This window comes from Apodemus sylvaticus, chromosome 2 (genome assembly GCF_947179515.1).
Source record: "Apodemus sylvaticus chromosome 2, mApoSyl1.1, whole genome shotgun sequence".
Classification (NCBI taxonomy): domain Eukaryota; kingdom Metazoa; phylum Chordata; class Mammalia; order Rodentia; family Muridae; genus Apodemus; species Apodemus sylvaticus.
In genome coordinates this window covers 149,529,757-149,550,859 of record NC_067473.1, presented here as the reverse complement: position 1 = coordinate 149,550,859, position 21,103 = coordinate 149,529,757, and the positions used below count along the sequence as shown (strand labels likewise).

Genomic DNA, 21,103 nt, shown 5'->3' with positions numbered 1-21,103 from the left:
ACAGCTCAGTTTTTATGATCTTAGCCTGAAAAATTTAAGGTGGAGGGTAAAGCAGCCTTAGAAACTTGTCACACGTGGAACTAAGAACAGCAGCTGTAACTACTACTGCTTAGAAGTAAGCTGAGTCGGTTTTCAGATCGTCTGGTGGCTCCATGGATTACCACAGCAGAGAACATGGCGGCCCAGAGGAAATGAACCGTATCATCAAGAGCAACTGGAATGAAATTGTTCATAACTTTGATAATATGAATTTAAAGGAGTCCCTTCTTTGAGGTACCTATGCTTATGGTTTTGAGAAGCCTTCAGCTATCCAGCAGAGAGCTATTATCCCTTGTATTAAATATCTAAAAGGTAATTTTGGCTCTGGGAGATTATATGGGAGCAACTTGTCATGCTTGCGTTGGAGAAACAAATGCTCAAAATGAAATGCAGAAGTTTCAGACTGAAGCCCCTCATATTGTTGTTAGTACTCCAGGGAGAGTGTTTGATTTGCTAACCAGAAGATTCCTTTCTCCAAAATGGATCAGAATGTTTGTTTTGGATGAAGCAGATGAAATGTTGAGCGGAGGGTTTAAGGATTTGATCTATGAGATTTTCCAAAAATTAAATACAAGCATTCAGGTTTTGTTGCTTTCCGCCACAATGCCAACTGATGTGCTAGACGTGACCAAGAAATTCATGAGAGATCCAATTTGAATTCTGGTGATGAAGGAAGAGTTGACCCTTGAAGGAATTAAACAATTTTATATTAATGTTGAGTGAGAGGAGCAGAAGCTGAACACGCTTTGTGACTTGTAGGAGACGTTGACTATCACAGAAGCAGTTATTTTTCTCAATACAAGGCACAAAGTGGACTAGCTCATGGAGAAAGTGCATGCCAGGGCCTTCACTGTTTCTGCTCTGCATGGTGATATGGACCAGAAGGAAAGAGATGTCATCATGAGGGAATTCTGACCAGGGTCAAGCCGTGTTCTGATCACTACTGACTTGTTGGCTTGTGGAATTGACATGCAACAAGTATCCTTGGTTATAAACTACGATCTACCTACCAATCGTGAAAACTATATTCACAGGAGTTGATAGTGACAGTTGATGACGAGATGGCACTCAGAAATGGTGTTGACATAACTTAGGATGTGAAATCATAAGAGAAACAGCACACTGTTTGAATAAAGAGCGAGCCAAATTGGCAGAGGGGTTAATTTGGGAGGGAAGGTGTGGCTATAAACTTTGCTACTGAAGAAGACAAGAGAACTCTTTGTGACATTGAGACTTTCTACAATACTACAGTGGATGAAATGCCCATGAATGTGGCTGACATAATTTAATTTCTAGGATGAGATAGTTTTGAATGCTGGGCTCGCTGTTGCTGAATAGGTGATCACAATGCACATTGTGCTTCTTTGAGGATATTGAATCTTGTCTCAATTCTCATAATGGATCACAAATACAGATTCTGATAGCAAAGTGACTTTAGTCCTGAGCTCTTGTGAGGAAAGGAATTGGCTTTATCCTCTTTAGAGTTGGACTGTTGGGGTGGGTATAAAAGATGGGGGTCTGTAAAATCTTTTTTTTTTTTTTTTTTTAGAAATTCATTTACTAGTTATGTAGAAATGGTTGTATTAGATGTTTACTATCATTTAATAATATACTTGTGGATTGAAAGATATAAGTGCTGTATAAAATCAGCCAGTTATATTAAATTAGCATATCTGCTTTTATTGTGTTTGTCATTAGCTGGACTAGAAAGGCCTTTAAAAGTGATTTTTCTTTTAGAGAAAACTTGAATGCATTCTGTTGGTATTGTATTTTATTCAATAAAGTATTTAATTTGTGATAAGTGTGAACTGCACCCGGTTGCTAAGCCTCAGTAAGCAATCGTCCTAGGTAGAGTTAACCTTCCAGTAAATTGCCATATTCCACGTCTTAATAAAGTTTGAATGTTAAATAAAATTGTATATTCACGTTAAAAAACCGACAACAAGAGAACAAGCAAACAAACAGACAAACAAAAAGAAGTAAGCAAGGCCTGCTGTTTACCCAGGAACAGGACTGAGGATTTCACATGGAATTGGCAGCTCATGTATGGAGGTTAACATTCTGAGAAGCCATGGGTTTGGCTATTAAACTCAGCTTTCCTATGCTACAGCCCCAAGCTTATCAGCTTGAGTGGCTCTCTTTGCTGAGTTCTCATCCTCATCAGCCATTATCATCAGGGAGGACCTGAAGGAAGACCCAAGTTTCCTGAACCATTCAGTTTTCTGTTGCTACAACAACGAATCCAAGGCTTGAAAAGAAAAGGGGGTTGGCTGGGTGGCACACACCTTTTAATCCTACCACTCAGCAGGCAGAGTTCTGCAGGCAGATCTCTGGTCTACAGAGTGAGTTCCAGGACTGCCAGGGTTACACAGAAAAACCTTGTCTTGAAAACCAAAGGTTCAAGGGGCGTGGCTCTTCATCAGCATAGGCTCAGTTCTGGTGAGATGATGCAGTTGATGACATCATAATAGTGTGTGAGAGTCACATGGTGAGACAAGAAGCTGGAGGGTAATCAGGGAGGGTCAGTCATGCTCTTTCATAACAACCTCTCTTAAACCCAATCACAAAGGAACGCACATGGTATGCACTCACTAATAAGTGGATATTAGCCCAAAAGCTCAAAATAAACAAGTTACAATGCACCCAGCACAGGAAGCTCAAGAAGAAGGAGGACTTAAGTGAGGGTGCTTTGGTTCCTCTGAGAAAGGGAACAAAATACTCACAGGAACAATAAGGGAGACAATATGTGGAGCAGAGACTGAAGTAAAGGCCACCCAGAGACTGCCCTACCTGGGGATTCACTCTATAAACAGTCACCAAACCCTGACACTACTATGGAGGACAAGAAGTGTATACCAAAAGGAGCATGCTATGGTTGTCTCTGGAGGGGCCCTGCCAGAGTCTTACAAATACAGAGGCAGATGCTAGCAGCCAAACATTGGACTGGCGTGGCATCCCCAATGGGGGACCTGGAGAGTGGTCCGGAGGAGATGAAAGGGTTTACAGCCCCATGGGAAGAACAATGATTTCGGCCACCCAGGCGCCCCGGGACTCCTAGGGACTAAACCATCAACCAAGGGGTACACATGGTTCCAGCCAAAAATGTGGCAGAGGAAGGCCTTGTTGGGCATCCGTGGGAGGAGTGGTCCTTGGTCAGGTAAAGGCTCACTAGAGGTCCCAACAAAGGGAAATCGAGGGGGCGAGGTGGGAGTGTGTCGGGTGGAGGGGCATATACGTGGAGGCAGGGGGTGGGAGGAGGGGTTGGGGATCTTTGGGGAGGGGGAAATCGGGAAAGGTTTTACCATTGGCAATGTAAATGAAGATGATATTCAATTAAAAAAAAAGTCAGGGTCTCATCTGAATTTTATCCCTTCCTCCCAAGGGCAACTCCCCATGACCTAATTATTTGCCACTAGGCTCTACCACACACACACACACACACACACACACACACACACACACACATATATAATTTGATATTTTCTTTATTTACATTTCTTTTTTGTTCTTGGATATTTTTTAATTTATATTTTAAATGTTGTCCCCTTTCCAGGTCTCCCCTTTGGAACCCTCCTACTCCATCTCCCTTCCCCCCTGCCTATATGAGGGTGCCCCCCCCACCTGCTCCCATCCGCCCACCCTGGCATTACCCCACACTGGGGCATTGAACACCCTCAGGCCTAAGGGCCTCTCCTCCCACTGATGTTCAACAAGGCCATCTTCTCTGTGGCCAGCTGGGCTCTACCTCAACACACACACACACTACTTCCCAACATTACCATGCTAGGGACCAAGCTCACAGCACATGGACCTTGGGAGACATACTGAGTCTACAAGGGAATCCCAGTCCTCCTTAATGCCCATGTACGCATGTAGCTCATACAGAGTTGGAATACCTGCTACAGCCAACTTTCCCAGTCAAATTCTCATCTGGCTGCCTTCTTGCCTGCTGTCCTTGCTTCTCATATGTAGAGACTCTGTATTGCTGTTCTTTTCTTGGGACTTATATATTTCCAACACCCTTGCCTTGGCCTGTTCTAGCCTGGTTCCAGGTCATCTCTGGTCCCAGATATTTTAGTGGAAACTTACTTACTTAGAACCTATGCTGCTCCAGGGTCTCAGGCTTAACTATGGGAATTCAGAGAATGAGGATAGCTGGGACCTGAAATCACTTAGCCTCAAGTGATCTCTCTTCAAACTCATACTTAAAAATATACAAGGAAGTACTGAAAATGGCCAAAAAAGCAACATAGCACTGCCCAGGAATAGTATCAACAATTGCTAGCCTTGACCAGGACTCCCATTATCTTCAGCAACAATGAGGGAGCCAGAAGGACAATTGGGGACATTTTCATTGTTAGTGGCTCAGTTGGCCAGAGGTGGAAGAATCCTTGGCTCTAGTCAAGGTTTAAAGAAGTCATTGAGTCCAGTAGAGGCCTGAGACGTCCCTTTCTCTGGTGGGGTGGTTGTGAGTCTGGACCCTGTCTCCCAGCCTGCTTGCAATCCAGACAGAAATGAAACCTTAGGTTGGCCACACTGCATGATGAAAGGTGTGGCACTCCTGAAGTGCGCTGCTGCTAGCAGAGCTCAGATGAACCTAGTTTTGCTTTTCAGTAGAACTTTACATGAAAGAGCAGTCCCCAAGTGTCCCCACTCACAGGGATTCACTTACCCTTAGAATGTCAGAAAAAATTGGTTCTCTGGAATGGAGAAAGCAAGTGCCTGACACACTGGCCATGATATCAGGCCTGGAGAGAGCTGGCTTTGCTTTTAGCTGTAGTTTCCCAGGGGAATTTTAGGGGACCAGGGGTCAGAGAACAGGCAAAGAGTGACCCCATGCAGAGTGCTCTCACACATAGAGATCCTTACAGAGTCAGTTGGATAGATACACTGAACCAATGAGCATGGTCTAAGCTGCCCACAGTGATTACAGCTGAAAATACAAGTTTTGAAATGTTAGTTTTAGGAAGAAATAAACAATGATCTGAGGATTGGCATTTCATGCTTTCTATGAGCTATAAGGATACACACACACACACACACACACACACACACACACACATATATACATCACACTATGGAGCTTGGGAAGAAGTAGAGGTACAGGCTATTGCGAGGAAGAAAGTACAAATGAGAAGCAATAATCAAAGACACAGCGTTTGAAAACTCCAGACCTGAGCACAAAGAGGCTTGGACCAGAGAGTAACTTCAGTGAAGATGTGTCATCTATGCTGAGAGATTCAAACTCACCAGTTAATTTAGTCATCGATTCAGATGCACGGAGAAGCTTTGCCGGCGGGAGCTAGAGTTAGGTGTGCAGAGTTGGTACAGAGCTGGAGTGTGGCAGCAAATGCAGAAGACAGCGGGCAAGTTCAAAGTTCTCAGAAAAATCATGTTTTGTTTTACTTACCCCCAATTTAAGTTTTATATGACAAGAAAGTCTTTTTGGTGTGCAAGGGCTCTGGAAGGATGCTAAGTGTCACAAGCCCCATTAACGAGGGAAGACTCAAACACAAACACCCAGGACCGGATGTGTCAACTCTTACTGTCTACACAGGGTGAAAAGGGAGCCGCCAGCAGAATGGAGGTTAAAGACACAGAATGAACAAAGTCTGGGATGTGCTACTGTGACATGCACTCTGATCCTGCTTACAGACTGGAGCCAAGGAGATGAAGACAAACAGATTTCCTGCCGGATGGCGTGATGTTCCAGAGACAGTAGAAAACAAGGAAGTGAAGAGGACAGTTGTAGATAGTGGTGAAGTTACAGAACAGATGGTGGCCGGTGCAGGCGAGGGTAGAGGCTGCTAGATCCATCCCTTGAGGTGGCTCTGGGCTGGGGAGTTAAAGTGTCTGTCAGGTGGTAATGTCAGGGAAGCATTCGGGGAGTGGAGAGTGAGTAGGGCCTGGGGCTAGCTCTGTGAACAAGAGAGGCAGTCACTGTGGTGAGGCTGACACTGTGGAGGGACTGTCATCATGGTGGGGTGTTCTCCATGGTGAGGCTATCACCATGGAGAGGTGGTCAGCACGATGAGATTGTCACCATGTGAGGTTGTCAGTGTGGTTGTTGAGCATAGCATGAAGGTCCTTGTACCCACAGATCTCCAGAGAATCCAGGACTGTTAGGTAAACAGGATTGTCTTTCCAATAGGAAAGGCAAAAAACCTGTTCTTCCATTCAGAAAGCTGAGAATTGGAAGTCATTAACAGTTTGGTCATCTGCTGTTGGGCAAGGCTGTATCAAGCTCCTATAACCAGGACCAGAGGTAGCTAGTAATCTAAATGACCCTTAGATCCAGAGGCTCTCCCAAGTTTCCATAACCAGAATGTCCTAGTTAGAGTCTCTATTGCTGTGACAAAAACACCATGACTGAAAAGCAAATTGGGGAGGAAAAGGTTAATTTAGCTTACACTTTGATATTATAATCCATCATTGGACAAAGTCAGGATAGGAACCCAAGCAGGACTGAACCTGGAGGCAGGAGCTGATGCAGAGGCCATGGAGAGATGCCACTAACTGATTTGCTTCCCATGGCTTCCTTGGCCTGTTTTCTTGTAGAACCCATGACCATTAGCCTAGGGATGGCACCACCCACCATGGGCTGGGTCCTTCCCTGCGGATCACTCATTGAGAAAATGCCTTACAGCTGGCTTTCATAGAAGCATTCACTCAACTGAGGCTCCTTCTCTCAAGGTTAACTTGTGTCAGGTTGACATATAAAACCAACTAGTACACAGGACCCGAGGTGGCTAAGAGCCTAAATGACCTCTATCTATATGACTGAGACCAGGCCAGACCCTTAGGTCCTAAAGCTAGTACAGGTAGTGCATCTCTAGAACCCATCTTCTAGGAAGAAATGACATGCACTCTGAGTTGAGTTTGAATGTACTGTGCACCAGGGATTGTATTACACCAGGAAACTTTCTGTCTTCAAATTGTAGTGGACTTAAGTACATTGCGAATGATCAGCCTGGTATTGGACTCCCCGAAAGCTGATCCAGGTTGATGAAGTCAATCTGCACCGGGTTTTCATTCTTATCTCTTCTTGCTGTTCCCTTCCCTGCATGACACCTATAGGAACCCTCTCATGTGGTGAGGCGGTCACTGTGGCAAGATGGTCACTGTCTCAGGGCAGTCACTGTTGCAGAAGGTGTAGGCCTGGGCAGGGAGGTGGGTGAGAGCAGACAAGATAGCCTTGCGCACATGGTGAAGCATCTGGATTTTCTTCTCAGTCATGTGGGGTCAGAGAGCCAGAGCAGAGCCAAGACCCCCTGAATGTGTTCAGGAACAAGAGTGACACTTGTTTGGAGTGTTGGAGAATGAGGGTTGATGGGCCGTGCTCACACAGAGCGAGAACTTGCTGATGGCAGGAGGGAAAGGTCTTAGCAACAGCAGGGCCATCTTCTGATGTGGGTATCAGAGGGGAGCAGGCTCAGAAAGATGAGGGTTCTGGCTCTCTTTTTGAAAAGGAAAATGAGCCTGGACTCTGGGAAGAAGCCCGAACCACCCCCTGACCCCACCCCCATGTCGATTTAGGCTGTGGATCTGAGGAAGGCACAGGCCTGAGGCTGGTGTACTTCCAGGTCAGAGGGGAGCATGGTAACCACAGAGAATTTGTTCGAAGTTAGAATGGAAAAAAAAATCTAGTATAGCAGACAAGAGTGGTTGATATCAGAGAGAAGTGCCACCCTCCAGGCGGTCACAGAAAATAAGATGTGTGCTCTGGGACATGGTGGGCACACAGATACTGTGGAGAGAGAGAGCTCCACATTTTGCATTTTTCCATCCCTTAGCAAGTGACATCCATCTTCATTGTCAGCTCAGAGTTTGTGATGGCTGCTGGAGCTCCAGCCATTCCAGCTGTGTTCTCACCTTGGATAGAAGAACGGCAGAGGAGCAGGAAAGGCTCCGGCTGTGTGAGCCAGTCAGTCTTCCTCAGTTTGTTCTCCACTCACAGTTTCTCTGTGCCCTTGGCCACCCGCCTCTGTAGAAAGGAGGGCGCCTAAGACAGCTTTTCAGATTCTTACTTTTTGTATCTGCAACAGGGAGTTCACCCACTCACAGTACATGACTCACGTATGTTCTCTTATTCATGAACCGAATCAACATGAACATATCAATCATGTGTAAAAGCAGTGTGCCTCGGCTGAACACAGAGCTTAAAGCACCGAGGCATGGTGGCCCGAGTGGCCTGATAAGAAGCAACAACTTTTATCTCTACTTGACATCTGCACCGGCCCTCTGAGAAGCAGGATGGAAAGTCGCTGTCCCTGCTTCTCCGTGACTTAGCGCACCCAGACTGGCAGTGCTCCCGTGTGGGATTTGGAGACCACAGCCTGCAAGGTGGAGTCCTAGAGACTGTCCCACTGCCTGTGGCGGGGCAGACTGGCGCCCTCCACACCTGTGTGGCAGGCTGGTGGCCAGCTGTGAAGTCCTCCTGGCAGGTCTCTGCAGGCCCTGCAGACTGGCTGGCTGGGATAGCTCCTGCAGGAAACCATCAAACAATGGATGGCTACAGCCTGGAGCTCGGGGCACACCCACAGAGACTTCCCCTGAATGTTCTGGAATGCTTGCTGTGGCTGACCTTGGCACTGATTTATGAAGTACCTTAAAAATAGTTTTTACCTAGAGGTAACACGTGGCCTGATTCTTGAGGCCACAATGACCATTGTCCTGGTCGATGACTTCAGCTACAGTTGAGCTCACTATTATATTCATCCAGTACTCTTAACAAGGCCCGGCTTTTGAGCGCAGTTTCCCCCAGAGCTCAGGGAAACCGTCTTCTCTTTCCTTAAGTAGTGATGGATGAAATCATCCCCTCTGCACAGCCCCTTCCGGAGCCTGTGCCTGGGGTTCCGTTGTGTCCATACCCAGGTTTCTGAAGTTGATGTCACTCAGCTGGCCAGCTGGGGATGGCTGCCTGCCTGTTTCTGCAGCCTGTCCCCAGTGGCCTTTGACCCCAGGTGACAAACACACTTTTCTCATCAGTCGATGGAAGGTGCCTCTGTTTCACCAGCCAGAGCCCAGGTCACCCTGTCACCCTCCCCCTTGCAGGCTGGAAGGCCAGGTACCCTCATATTCCTCACCTTAACCAGGTGATTGGCTGCAGTCTCTCAGGTGGGCAGGTTCCCTCCCACCTGCCAGAGGGGCTCAGTGAGAGCCTGCCGTGTCTTCCTGGCTGCCGTTGTGTTTTCTCCCTTTCCTTTTACTCTCTTCCTCGTCCTCCTCCTCTTCTTTTAAGAAAGTACTTAGAATTCACAGCCAAATTTGAGTGAGAAGATGCAGCCATGAATTCTAACTGATGTGCATCATATCACATCCGTCTCCCAGAGTGAATATCACATCTGTGAGGACTGCAGTGCGGAGGGGAAGGGCCTGGGCTTTCTAGGGAAGCAGGTGTGTGTTCCACACATTTCTTGGGTAGGGCAAAGTAGCACAAAGTGTTGTGGTGGGTGTCAAGTGAAATGCTGTTTAGGAAGTGTCGGGAAGCACACCAGCCCTGCAGATACTGTGTTTTTTGCAGAAGGCCGTCTAAGATGGCACAGTTGTCCTGGCTGCTGAGTGTCTTGGGGAACTGCTTTCCCCTTCGAGGGGGTCCTTAGTTTATGCTGAAGTCAGTATTATGGAAGTGGAGCGCTAGCATGAGCTATTCTGAGGCTCAGCCTGTTCTGTGGCTCCCACTCTGCCCAGTGTCCTCCGAAACTGATGAGACAGCTCACAGAAGAGGAGGAGAGGAGAGAGTCCCTTGTAGAAGAACTCGGGACTAGCAAATGGCGTTCCATGGGTAAGGACACAGCTGTTCATTCAGGATAGCAACAGCCATTGCTTTTTATTAGCGTCTGTAGAACAGGGTTTTCTCAGCACATAGTTGCTCATGTGCTTCTCACCATCGTCTTCGGGACCAGTGATGGGAATGTTGCCTCCTTTTTGAAAATCTCAAGGAAGTGATGATGTTCAGAGCAATTATTTAAAACTTTAAAAATTTATTCTTTGGAAATTCATAATGTGTGTGAATGAAGTAGTTTGATCTTATCAACGTCCTACTACCTCTTACCAACTGTCTGGGATCCACTAATCCACCTCACTCAGGATTCATGTCCTTTTAAAAATTTTACTGTAATTAATTAATAACCCCATTGAGTTCAGTCACTGCTGACCGTATGCGACTGGGGTGAATGGGTGTGGGGTTGGGGTTCTCTAATGGGGTACAGGCAATCCACCAGCAGCCACAACCCTAAGAAAAGATGACTTCCCCATCCTCACCAACCATTAACTGCCAATAGTTCCTCAGCTGGGGGTGGGGCTCTGGAGCCCCGCCCCTATCCATGCTGGGATGCTGCTGCCTTAGACAGGTCTTCCCTGTGTAGGCACAGCTATCCTCACCCTCTAGCTGCATGTGTGAGTGTGAGTGTGAGTATGAGTGTGAGTGTGAGTGCCCATCTACAACTGAGCACTCACACTCACCAGTTCTCAGCACTTTGACAAGTTGTGTGTGTCTGCATTAACTAACTAGTACCTGCTTGTCTTTGTTAGGGTTTCTATTTCTGGGATAAAGACACGACCAAAAGCAACTTAGGGAGGAGAGGGTTTATTTTGTCTTACACTTCCAGGTAAGCATAATAGTCCCAGTTGGGGAGACGGGGCAGGAACTCAAGCAGAGCAAGACCCTGGTGTGGTGCTGCTTACAACTGCCTGCAGTTACATCGAACAGGTTACCTGCTGGGGATGTATGGGAAGGTGGGAAAAAGAGACGGAGACCAAGCTTGAATAATACCTGCTATTCAAGGCCTCAAAGTTTAATGAAGAATTCCAAATATATAGGCAGGGGAAAAGGCTGGAAGCTTCTCAGCAGACCCAGTTCGTTGCTCCACAGGTGGCTAGTTTTTCTCAGGAAACTGCAGATCCTTGAAGAACAATGGGCTTCACCTTGGTCTGAGCACTTCACCCTAGGTGGAGGGGGTTATGGCTCACACAGGAGTTCCTACTCAAAGGCTGGGAGAGGAACTTCATATTGGTCAATGTCAAGTTCCTGCCAGGTGGCATGGCACCTCAGTAAGGCTCTCTACACTTACTTTCTCAGCCTGCTTTCTTATAGCATCCAGGACTACCTGGCTAGGGGTGGTGTCACCCACAGTGGGTGGTGCCCTTCTGCATTAACCACTAATTAAGAAGTACATCACAGGTTTGTCCACAGCTCAATCTGGAGGGGGTATTTTTTCAATTGAGGGGTCCTTTTCCCAAGTGACTCTGTGTCAAGTTAACTTATTACCATCCAACACACTGCTATAAAGAGACGATTTCTGAATCAGCCTGAAAAGCAGCACAAATCTGAGTGTAAACACAACTGATAAGGAGCTGGTTTGACAACATGACCATGCAGTGAAAGAACATCAGTAAGTTCCCCTTTGGGGCCTACGGTCTCCCCAGCAATGGGATATGACTGGGTTTACAGTACCAGGTATCAAATTTACCTCCTGAGCAACAGGCCTCAGATCAATCAGAAAGTGGTTGCTTACCCACATACCCGCCATGCCACCCTTTCATGAGTGGACACAACATGTAGAATACAGGGTGGGTCCTATATAATGCTAAGTATGACTATTGATGCCTTTCTTAACAAGCAGATTGTATTATATCTTCAGCACTGTGAAAGGAACCCAGCAGAGAGACCAGAGAGACTTTTCTATCTGCTTGAGATTGATTTCTCAATGTCCTGTAATAAAAAAAATAATGTTTTCAGCAGTAGGTCTCACCATTTAGTTATGGTGATCAACCAAGCGCAATGGCAGTAGGCTGGGTTTCTTGGTGCTTTGGAACCTTTCCAACTAAAATCTCACAGAGAGGTTTCCCACACTGGGCATTGAGATTTTCATTAACTAACACATGTCTTCTGGGAGCAGCATTGTCCTCCTATGCAGAGTGCCCTGAAAACACAGACACACACAGACCCACACACACAGACCCACACAGACCCACACAGACCCACACAGACCCACACAGACCCACACAGACACACAGACACACACACACACACAGACACACACAGACCCACACAGACCCACAGACCCACAGATCCCCCCCCCCCCACACACACACAGAGAGAGAGAGAGAGAGAGAGAGAGAGAGAGAGAGAGAGAGAGAGATTGTATTAGTCAAGGTTTTACTGCTGTCAACAGGCATCATGACTGAGGCAATTTTATAAGGACATTTAATTGGGGCTGGCTGACAGGTTCAGAGGTTCAGTTCCTTATCATCAAGGTCTGAGCATGGCAGCATCCAGGCAGGCACAGTACAGGAGGAGCTGAGAGTTCTACATCTTCATCTGAAGGCTGCTAGGAGAAGACTGGCTTCCAGGCAGCTAGGGTGAGGGTCTTAAAGCCCACACACACAGTGACACACCTCCTCCAACAAGGTCACATTTCCTAATAGTGCCATTCCCTGGGCCAAGCATATATAAACTATCAAACACACACACACACACACACACACACACACACACACACACACACACACGCGCGTGCGCGCGCGCACACGCGCAAAATCAGCTTAAAGAACAGTGGACTAGCACAAGGTTTCTTCATGTGCCTTTAGATTTGGTTAACCCACTCCCTGCACTCCCTGCTGTGTTCTGCCCACCTGCTCTCATCATACATATACCTTTAACTTGGAGTATCCTAACTCTGTCCTCCCATGCCACCGTGTTCTACGATTGTGTCTAATTGTGTTTTTTACTTTGGTTACTCTGGAAATTCACAAAATTTAGTAAATGTTGGGGAATGTTCTAGAAAAACAAATGGACTTGGAATGAAGATCAAGTATTGTCTGCCTTCTCTTCTTCCATCTTCTCTTTCCAACTCTGCAGCTTCTGGAAAATCAACAGCCACAATAAAGGTCACAGCGGCAGCCCAGGAGCCACTGCTTGTCTTGGAAAACTGTCCTTTCCTCCAGGGAATTGGCAGTCTTTCAAAGAATGTCCCTAGAGGAATTGCTTAACCTGTTAATGCCTTCCTGCTCGCAGGAGAGCTGTCCTTATCTGATTCAGCTAAGCTCTCAGTGCACAAAGTCTTTTTCTTAGTGGGATTTGTTAAAAGCCACCCATGTGGCAGCCTAGCAGAACACCTCCTTGAGCTGATGGCGACAGGTGAGGGGAAGGAGCCAACAGGAGAACTGAAAAGGAAAATGAGGACTGAGGTGTGTGTAGGGGCCTTCGTAAAGCTCTGGCACATTTGGTGGAGCCTATGAGGCCCCTTGCACATACACGACTGTGCACATGCTCAAGGATGCGTGCATCTTTAAGAAAGACCTGGAGAAATTCTAATCTTTTGCTTCTGGTTGGCCTTGAGATTCTGGGGACCCAAAAGGGAAGGCTATGGCAAAACTGTCAATCACTTGGCTGAGATTCGAAGGCTTCTTTCAAGACGCACACAGAATCAAGACTGATGGTCTCAGTGCTCCCGGCCGTGAAGGAAATGGATGGATGAGCATTGGCCTCTCACCAAGCTTACCAAACAGCGTTCTGTGGTCACACACAGAGCTCACAAAAGTCACCCAAAAAGCAGACAGCAGCACCATCTTCAACAAGTTGCACAACAAAGGCTTCTTTTCAGAGCTGCTGGGCTGTATTATTTAAAATATCCAGCTTTGTCATGAAGAAACAGCAAATTACCATTTTCATAGTAAACAGCCAATGAAAACTGTTCTGGAGGAGAGCCATAATTGTACCTATGATTAAGTTTTAAAGCAGATATTTAAAACATGTTCATAAAACTAAGGAGACCACACATAAGCATCTAAGGGAGAGTGTAGGGATGTGTCTCACTAGATAAAGAATGTCACAGTGGAAAGTAGCCTGTAGGTGTCCTTGAGTTGACAAATTGAAAAGTGACAAATTGAAAAGTCCACAGGAGTGGCTCAGCAGCAGACCCAGGGAGTGGCAGGCAGATGTCCCCTGAGAATGTGTCAATGAAGGGGTGGAGAAGAAAAGGAATAAAGATGAACTGAACTCAAAAGACCCAGGAGTTGCCACCAAGCCTACAAAATAAAGGGGGTCCCAGGAGGAGAGTGGGGAAAGGACTGAGAGAATAATTGAAATACTACCTGAAAACGTCCCAAGTCTGATGGACAATATTTGTCCATATTAAAGAAACCGCAGCAAACTTTGCGTATCATAACTGCAGAGACCCTCCTCCCTCCCTGCACACAAACTGTACACACATACACACGGCCAAACCAAAGACAATTTAAGGGCAGTGATAGGAAGTGGCAGTCTGGCTAACAGCTGCTGTGTTATCAGAAGGGGCAGGGACTGTGAGATGACATATATTCAGGCTGTAGAAAGAAGAAAAACCCCAACCAAACATTTCCTATTCGGAAAAATTGCACTTAAAAATGGAGGTGAGAGGCGCATGTAATGACTACACTGAGACTTGAGGTCTCAAGGCGGGGTGGGTACCCAAGGTGGGGGAGGCTTTTCTTTCTCTGAGGAGAAGGGGAGGGTATAAGGGGGGAAGGGATTTGTGAGAGTGGGGCTGAGAGGAGAGGAGGGAGGGGGCTGCTATCAGGATGCAAGGCAAATAAATAAGTAAATAAATGAAAAAAATGATTGTTACAATGTTAAAAAACAAAACAAAAATAAATAAAAACGGAGGCAGGTTTAGATCAGCCCCAGAGAAGCAGAAGCTGCTGGGACCTATCAAAACAAGGAGTCTTCAGGATGGAATGAAAGGCCTGTAGGGGCAGCTTGCCTTGTCTGTCAGGGTGGCCTGGCCTTGCTCTGTCGCCCTCTCTCTCTTCTGTCTCCTGGGTTGGGTCTCTGCCCACTTGCTTGCACTGCTTTTTCTGCAGCCCTCTGAGCTGTGCGCTCACAGGACACCAGTTTCTAGACAGCGGAGGCTTGCCCATTGATCAAGGGTATGCCACAGCTTCTGTGTGACAGCCTCTAGATCAAGCACTCTGGGCCCATTTGGAGGACAGCATAAGGTAGTGAGTGAGCTTGCAAGACTCCGACATAGGAATGAGATACTGTGCATGGAAGCCTGCTTGCGATGGAAAATGAGAGTAGCTTCTCACAGTCTCACAAAGAAAACATAGAAAAATTAGAAAAATTATAGAAACAACATACAAAACCACACAAACACATACATACACAAACATATGAGAACAGCACACACACACACACACAGACATACACACACAGGCATACACACACATACCCACAGACATACACACAAACACACAGACATACACACACACAGACACACACAGACACACACAGCCATATATGAATGTACAAACAGAGGAATGCAAATCAAAAGGCCTGTGTTTTGTGTTTCTCTTGTTTTTCTCATTTAAAAGAGTGCAAAGCAGTAACTATAGAAGTAGGTGAATAGGCATGCAAAAGAATACAGACTTTTGCTGTTTCCATGACAACAAAGGAGATGGAAAGAGTGGAGCAGCATCGAAGCAGAGTTCTATGTAGTATCAAATTAAGTTGGCATTAGTTTGAACTACACCTTTACATTAAACTGTTGGTTATAGGGCTGGAGAGGTGGCTCAGTGGTTTGGAGCACTGGCTGCTCTTCCAGAGGACCTGACTGGGGTTCAATTCCCAGCACCTACAGGGCAGCTCACAATTGACTGTAACTGCAGTTCCAGGTGATGCATCACCCTCGCACAGACATACATGCAGGAAAAACACCAGCACACATAAAATAAATAAATCTGTTAAAAAAGTTGGCTATAATCCACCCACATCTGTTAAGGAAACATTCAGGACGCAAGAGAGTTAAAGTGGTTCATGGGAAAGCATCTATTTAATATACAAGAAACTTCACACACATGTAGAGGAGATCATGACCTAACAGTCGAATCCAGCTGGTTTTCTTCTCCCTGCTCCCAACTTCCGGGCAAGCTGGCGAGGAAGCCTGCCTTCTCCTGGTGGTGGGAAGGTAAAGGCTGCAGGTCAAGCTCCAGGCAAGAAGCCTTGCTTACCTGATCACTCCTTTTCCAGCTTTCCTAAGCCTGTTCTTAGGTGTTCTGGGAAAGTCCACTGTGTGTCACGACTTCGTGTTTTGTCTCTGAGGGTGTGCCGAGCCATCTGTCTCAGCATCTGAGCCAGGTTTTGGTGAACTTCATTTTCCACTTGGGCTGGCTGCAGTGGCTTGAGGCAACTTTGCTGACAAATGTCTTTGAGGGAGGATTGCTTACACTACACTTGGACTGGTGAGCTAACAGCACTGAGGGCTGTGGTGCCTTATATCTGTGAGATTATGCAAGAACAGCCACCTGTAGAAAAGCTACACAGGCAGATACTCAAAACCAGAAGGAAGCTACACAGAACAAGAAAATTCATGTAACTCACGGCAATCCTAAACAGAATGGAGGGCAATGAAAAGCAGAAAACAATGAATGGAGCAGCTGGAAACCCTGACATGCTAACAATGACATCATACCAAGGTAACACTAGCAATGACATCATACCCGGGTAATGCTAGCAATGAAATCATACCCGGGTAATGCTAGCAATGATATCAAACCTGGGTAATCCTAGCAATGAAATCATACCGGGGTAATCCTAGCAATGAAATCATACCGGGGTAACACTAGCAATGACATCAAACCTGGGTAATGCTAGCAATGACGTCAAACCCGGGTAATGCTAGCAATGACATCAAACCCTGGTAATGCTAGCAATGACATCATACCCGGGTAATGCTAGCAATGACATCATACCCAGGTAATGCTGGCAGTGACATCATACCCGGGTAATGCTAGCAATGACATCAAACCCGGGTAACGCTAGCAATGATATCAAACCCGGGTAATGCTGGCAGTGACATCAAACCCGGGTAATGCTAGCAATGACATCATACCCGGGTAATGCTAGAAATGATATCAAACCCGGGCAACGCTAGCAATGATATCAAACCCGGGTAATGCTGGCAATGACATCAAACCCGGGTAATGCTAGCAATGACATCAAACCTGGGTAATGCTAACAATGACATCAAACCCGGGTAATGCTAGCAATGACATCATACCCGGGTAATGCTGGCAATGACATCAAACCGGGTAATGCTGGCAATGACATCAAACCGGGTAATGCTGGCAATGACATCAAACCCAGGAAATCTCAATGAAGCAAATAAAAACCACATTGGCAGAGTGGATTCAAAATAGGACTTTAACTATGTGGTGTATATAAGAAATTCTCTTCAAATACAATGGAACCACAAAGGTAAAACTGCTTTGTTACACAAGCATTTATCAAAGGAAAGCAGGGGAGGCAGCACGGCTAAGAGGTGCAGTGTATTCCAGAAAAATAGTGGCCAGAGACAGAGAGGGACAGGTTACAAATTGAAAACAAAGTTATCTGAAAAGAACCACAGAGTGAAGTAAAACCTGATGGAATCAGAAGGGGAAGTGGTCACATCCACAAGTGGAGTTGGCAAGTCAGTGGTCGCATCACCCCTCTGTCCCCAGCCGGCCACAGGAGACTGGGTTTCTCTGTGTAGACTGGCTGTGCTGGAAGTCACCCTGTAGATCAGGGTGGCTTTGGCCTCAGAGATCTGCCTGCTGGCATTAAAGGTGTGCACTGCCATCACCACCCAGCTCAGTGCTCCTCTCTTACCAGTCAGTGCATCGAGTAGGCAGATAACCAGCGAGCCTGTAAAGGAATAAGGCCACCAGTCAACTGCACTGAGCACAATTACAGAAAATGCTACACATGCAGAACACAGGGCCACAATTATGTACCCAGATAGACTATAACCTAAGCTGCCAAGTTACCTCAACAAATGTAAAGGAATTAAATTCATGTGTCCTATTTCTGCTTTATCAAAATCAAAACCATAATTAAGTCAGAAAAGTAACAGGAAAAAAATTCCAAACATGAGGGAACTCACATATTGGAAAAATGTGTGGGTCAAAGAGGACTCTCAAAGGGGTTCAGGTCAACATTGGATAGAGTGAAAATTGAGCATATGAGAATTTGTAGGTACACCTACCACACAACACAGCAGTGATGGAAATTCCATGCTTCCCATGCATAGGACAGAAAAAGGGAGTCAGACACAAAGTTCTGGCTAGGAATTTGGCAACTTCTGAAAGCAGGTTGTATCAAGGAAAGGAAGAAAGAGTGGATGGCAGGCGGCTAAGAACAAAACCAGTAAAGAACAATCTATGAAAGAAGCTAGGTCTTCACTGTGTAGTGGTGGCACGCACCTTTGATTCCAGCGCTTGGGAGGTGAGACAGGTGTATCTCTGTGAGTCTGAGACCAGCCTGGTCTACAGAGTGAATTCCAGGACAGCCAGGGCTCCAGAGAAACCTTTTCTTAGGAAAAAACAAAAACAAAAAAAGAAACCAAACCAAACCAAACCAACAAAACAAAACAAAACAAAACAAAACAAAACAAAACAAAAAACCTCAAACAAAAACAAAGAATCTAGATCTTTGATATCAATAAAGTTAATTGAAATTCTAACAGGACAGAAAAATAAATGAATACAATTATTACCAATATCAGGAGTGAAGCTGGTATGTCGCAGTAGACTGCAGACCCCAATATGATCCAAACGTATCTACACACATAAATTAGATCAATTCTTTAAAATCAAAACTTCCACAGGTCATTAAACATGAAATAGATAATTTGGTTACTCCTGTAACTCAAAAGAAAATAGAACTTGTAACTAAACTACTCTTTGAAGAAACCCCCAAGTCATGAGTTTGGTTGGGTACTTCTTCTAAAAGCTGAAGAATGACTCAACATCAATTCTACACAGTCATTCCCGGGAAACGTAAGAGGATACTCGACAGCACCTTTGTGAAGCTGGTAGCCCAAAACCACACTGACCTGATACCCAAACTAGACATGGTATAAAATATTTGCAAATCACCTCAGCAGTTTGCAAAAGCATTATAAGCTCTTCAGCGTGGTCTGAGTGTGAGAGTCAAAGGCATGTGTATCTGAATCTTGGTCTCCAGTCAGTAGCAATGTTTTGGAAGGCTGTAAAACCTTTTGGAGGTGGGGCCTTTCTGGCAGAAGAGGATAACTAGGGACGGACTTGGAGGTTTTGTAGCCAGGTTCCACTTCCTGACATGTAATGAGACTACCTTATACTCCAGGCCACGATGAGCTGTTGTCTCCTCCAGCCGGGAGCCAAAACCAAAGCCTTCCCCACTTAAGCTGCTTTTTTGTAGAGTATGTCAGGTATGTGGTTAATATACTATGCTAGGTGTGATTCCAGTCCTTACCCCTTTCCCCCCATCTCCGTTTTGTGGATACAATGGTAGTTAAGATTTCAAAACCAACTTATGCTACTTTTCTTGGTTGTAGAAGTTATGTCTGGTTTTTCCTCCCAGCCCCATGATCCCAGAAATTAGACTCAAACTCAAAGTAGATTTACAAACACCTTGGCTCTTCTTTGCTGCATACAGCGATGCTCTTCTTTGACTAGGTCATAACTTAATCCGTTTACTTTAACCTACATCTTGCGATGTGGATGGCTACCTGTGCTCAGGTACCATGAGTCCCTCTCCTCACATCTTCCCCAGGCAAATCTCCCATGCCTCACTCTGTCCCAGAATCCTTTCTGCCATCTGGATGGTTCACCTTCTATTTCCTGCCTAAGCCATAGACCATCAGATTTATTATTGCCAGGTGCCACATCCCTACAGACATAAGATATTCTCTCTACACAGGATAAAGTTGAAAAATTGCATCATTACATCAAGTGAAACAAAGAAAACCATGCACACACAAATCTAGTATCTCTTCACAACAAAACTATCAGAAGAGCAGAAATAGAAGAGAGACAACCTTGGTTTGGCAGAGAGAGGAAGAGTATCAGAGAGCCTGGGCAAGCAAGAACACACTGCAGGCTCTCTTCAACTCTGTACAAGAAGTTCTAGCACAAAGCAATAAACAACAAAGGATAAGAAAGACGCATGGCTTGTAAAGAGGAAAATAAAAAAAAGAATAGAATCTAAGTGGTATTGAAAACAAACCCCTCCCGGAAACCCTCAAGGAGTTCAGTGAAGCAGAACCAGATAATGGAGGATTGTGGGCGTGGCTTCTGCATTGGTTGGTTTGCACAAGAAGGCCTCATACACCTTAGATGTTTGATGCGCACAGGAACTGGTTAACCCTGGGATGGGCAGCCCTCGGGTCAGTAAGACTCCAGATGGCAAAGTTTCGTACAGAGCATAAGAGAGGTGATTAATATTCATGGCCTCATGACTCCTGCCAGTTCTGATGTCTAGAGCGGGCTCCTCTCATGGCCAGCTCCTTTGACTTCTTGTCATCTAGCATGTCTCAGCACAATAGTGGCTTTTTAAGTAGTATCTTCAAAGACACAAACAAAAAGCCATTACATTTTCAGCATAGACACTTTTTGTCTGAACAGTTCCTATTCACATGAGAATCTGTGTCTTCCCTGAGAGCAGAACCACACCTACCTTGTCTACTATTATCCCAGGATAATAAAAGAACTCACTAATAAAGGGCATGCAAATTGATTGATTGTTCCATCAATCAATCATCAATCAATACTCAATCAACAAATCTCTTTTCTTTTTATTTTATTGCTTTTCTTTTTATTTTGCATGATTGTGTAAAATATGAGTATTTTATCTATAAGTATGTCATACTGTGTGTGTGTTCCTGGTGCCTGTGGAGGCCAGAAGAGGGCTCAGTTCCCTTGTGACTGAATGTATGTAGTTGTGATCAACCATCTGGATGATAGGAATTGAATCCTGTTCCTTTGGGGGAAGAGCCAGTGCTCTTAACCACAGAGTCATCATCTTTAGTCCTTTGTATTTCTTTTTAAATTTTACTGTTTATGTGTATGTAGTCTGCGTGCATTTGTGTGTAAGTGCAAATATGTGAATATACATGCAAATACCAAAGGTCAACATCAGGTGTCTTTCTCTAAAGCTCTCCACATTGTTTAATTTTAAATATTATTTATTATTATTGTGGTGTTTGTATGTCTCTGTATGTATGTGTGTGTCTGTATGCATGTGTGTGTATCTGTATGCATCTGTGTGTGTCTGTATGCATGT

General features: G+C 45.5%; 1 pseudogene; it reads left to right on the top strand.

The window, feature by feature from the left end:
* The first annotated feature begins 279 nt into the window (after positions 1-279).
* On the top strand, positions 280-1,328 carry LOC127677603 (eukaryotic initiation factor 4A-II-like; annotated as a pseudogene).
* The last annotated feature ends 19,775 nt before the right edge of the window (positions 1,329-21,103 follow it).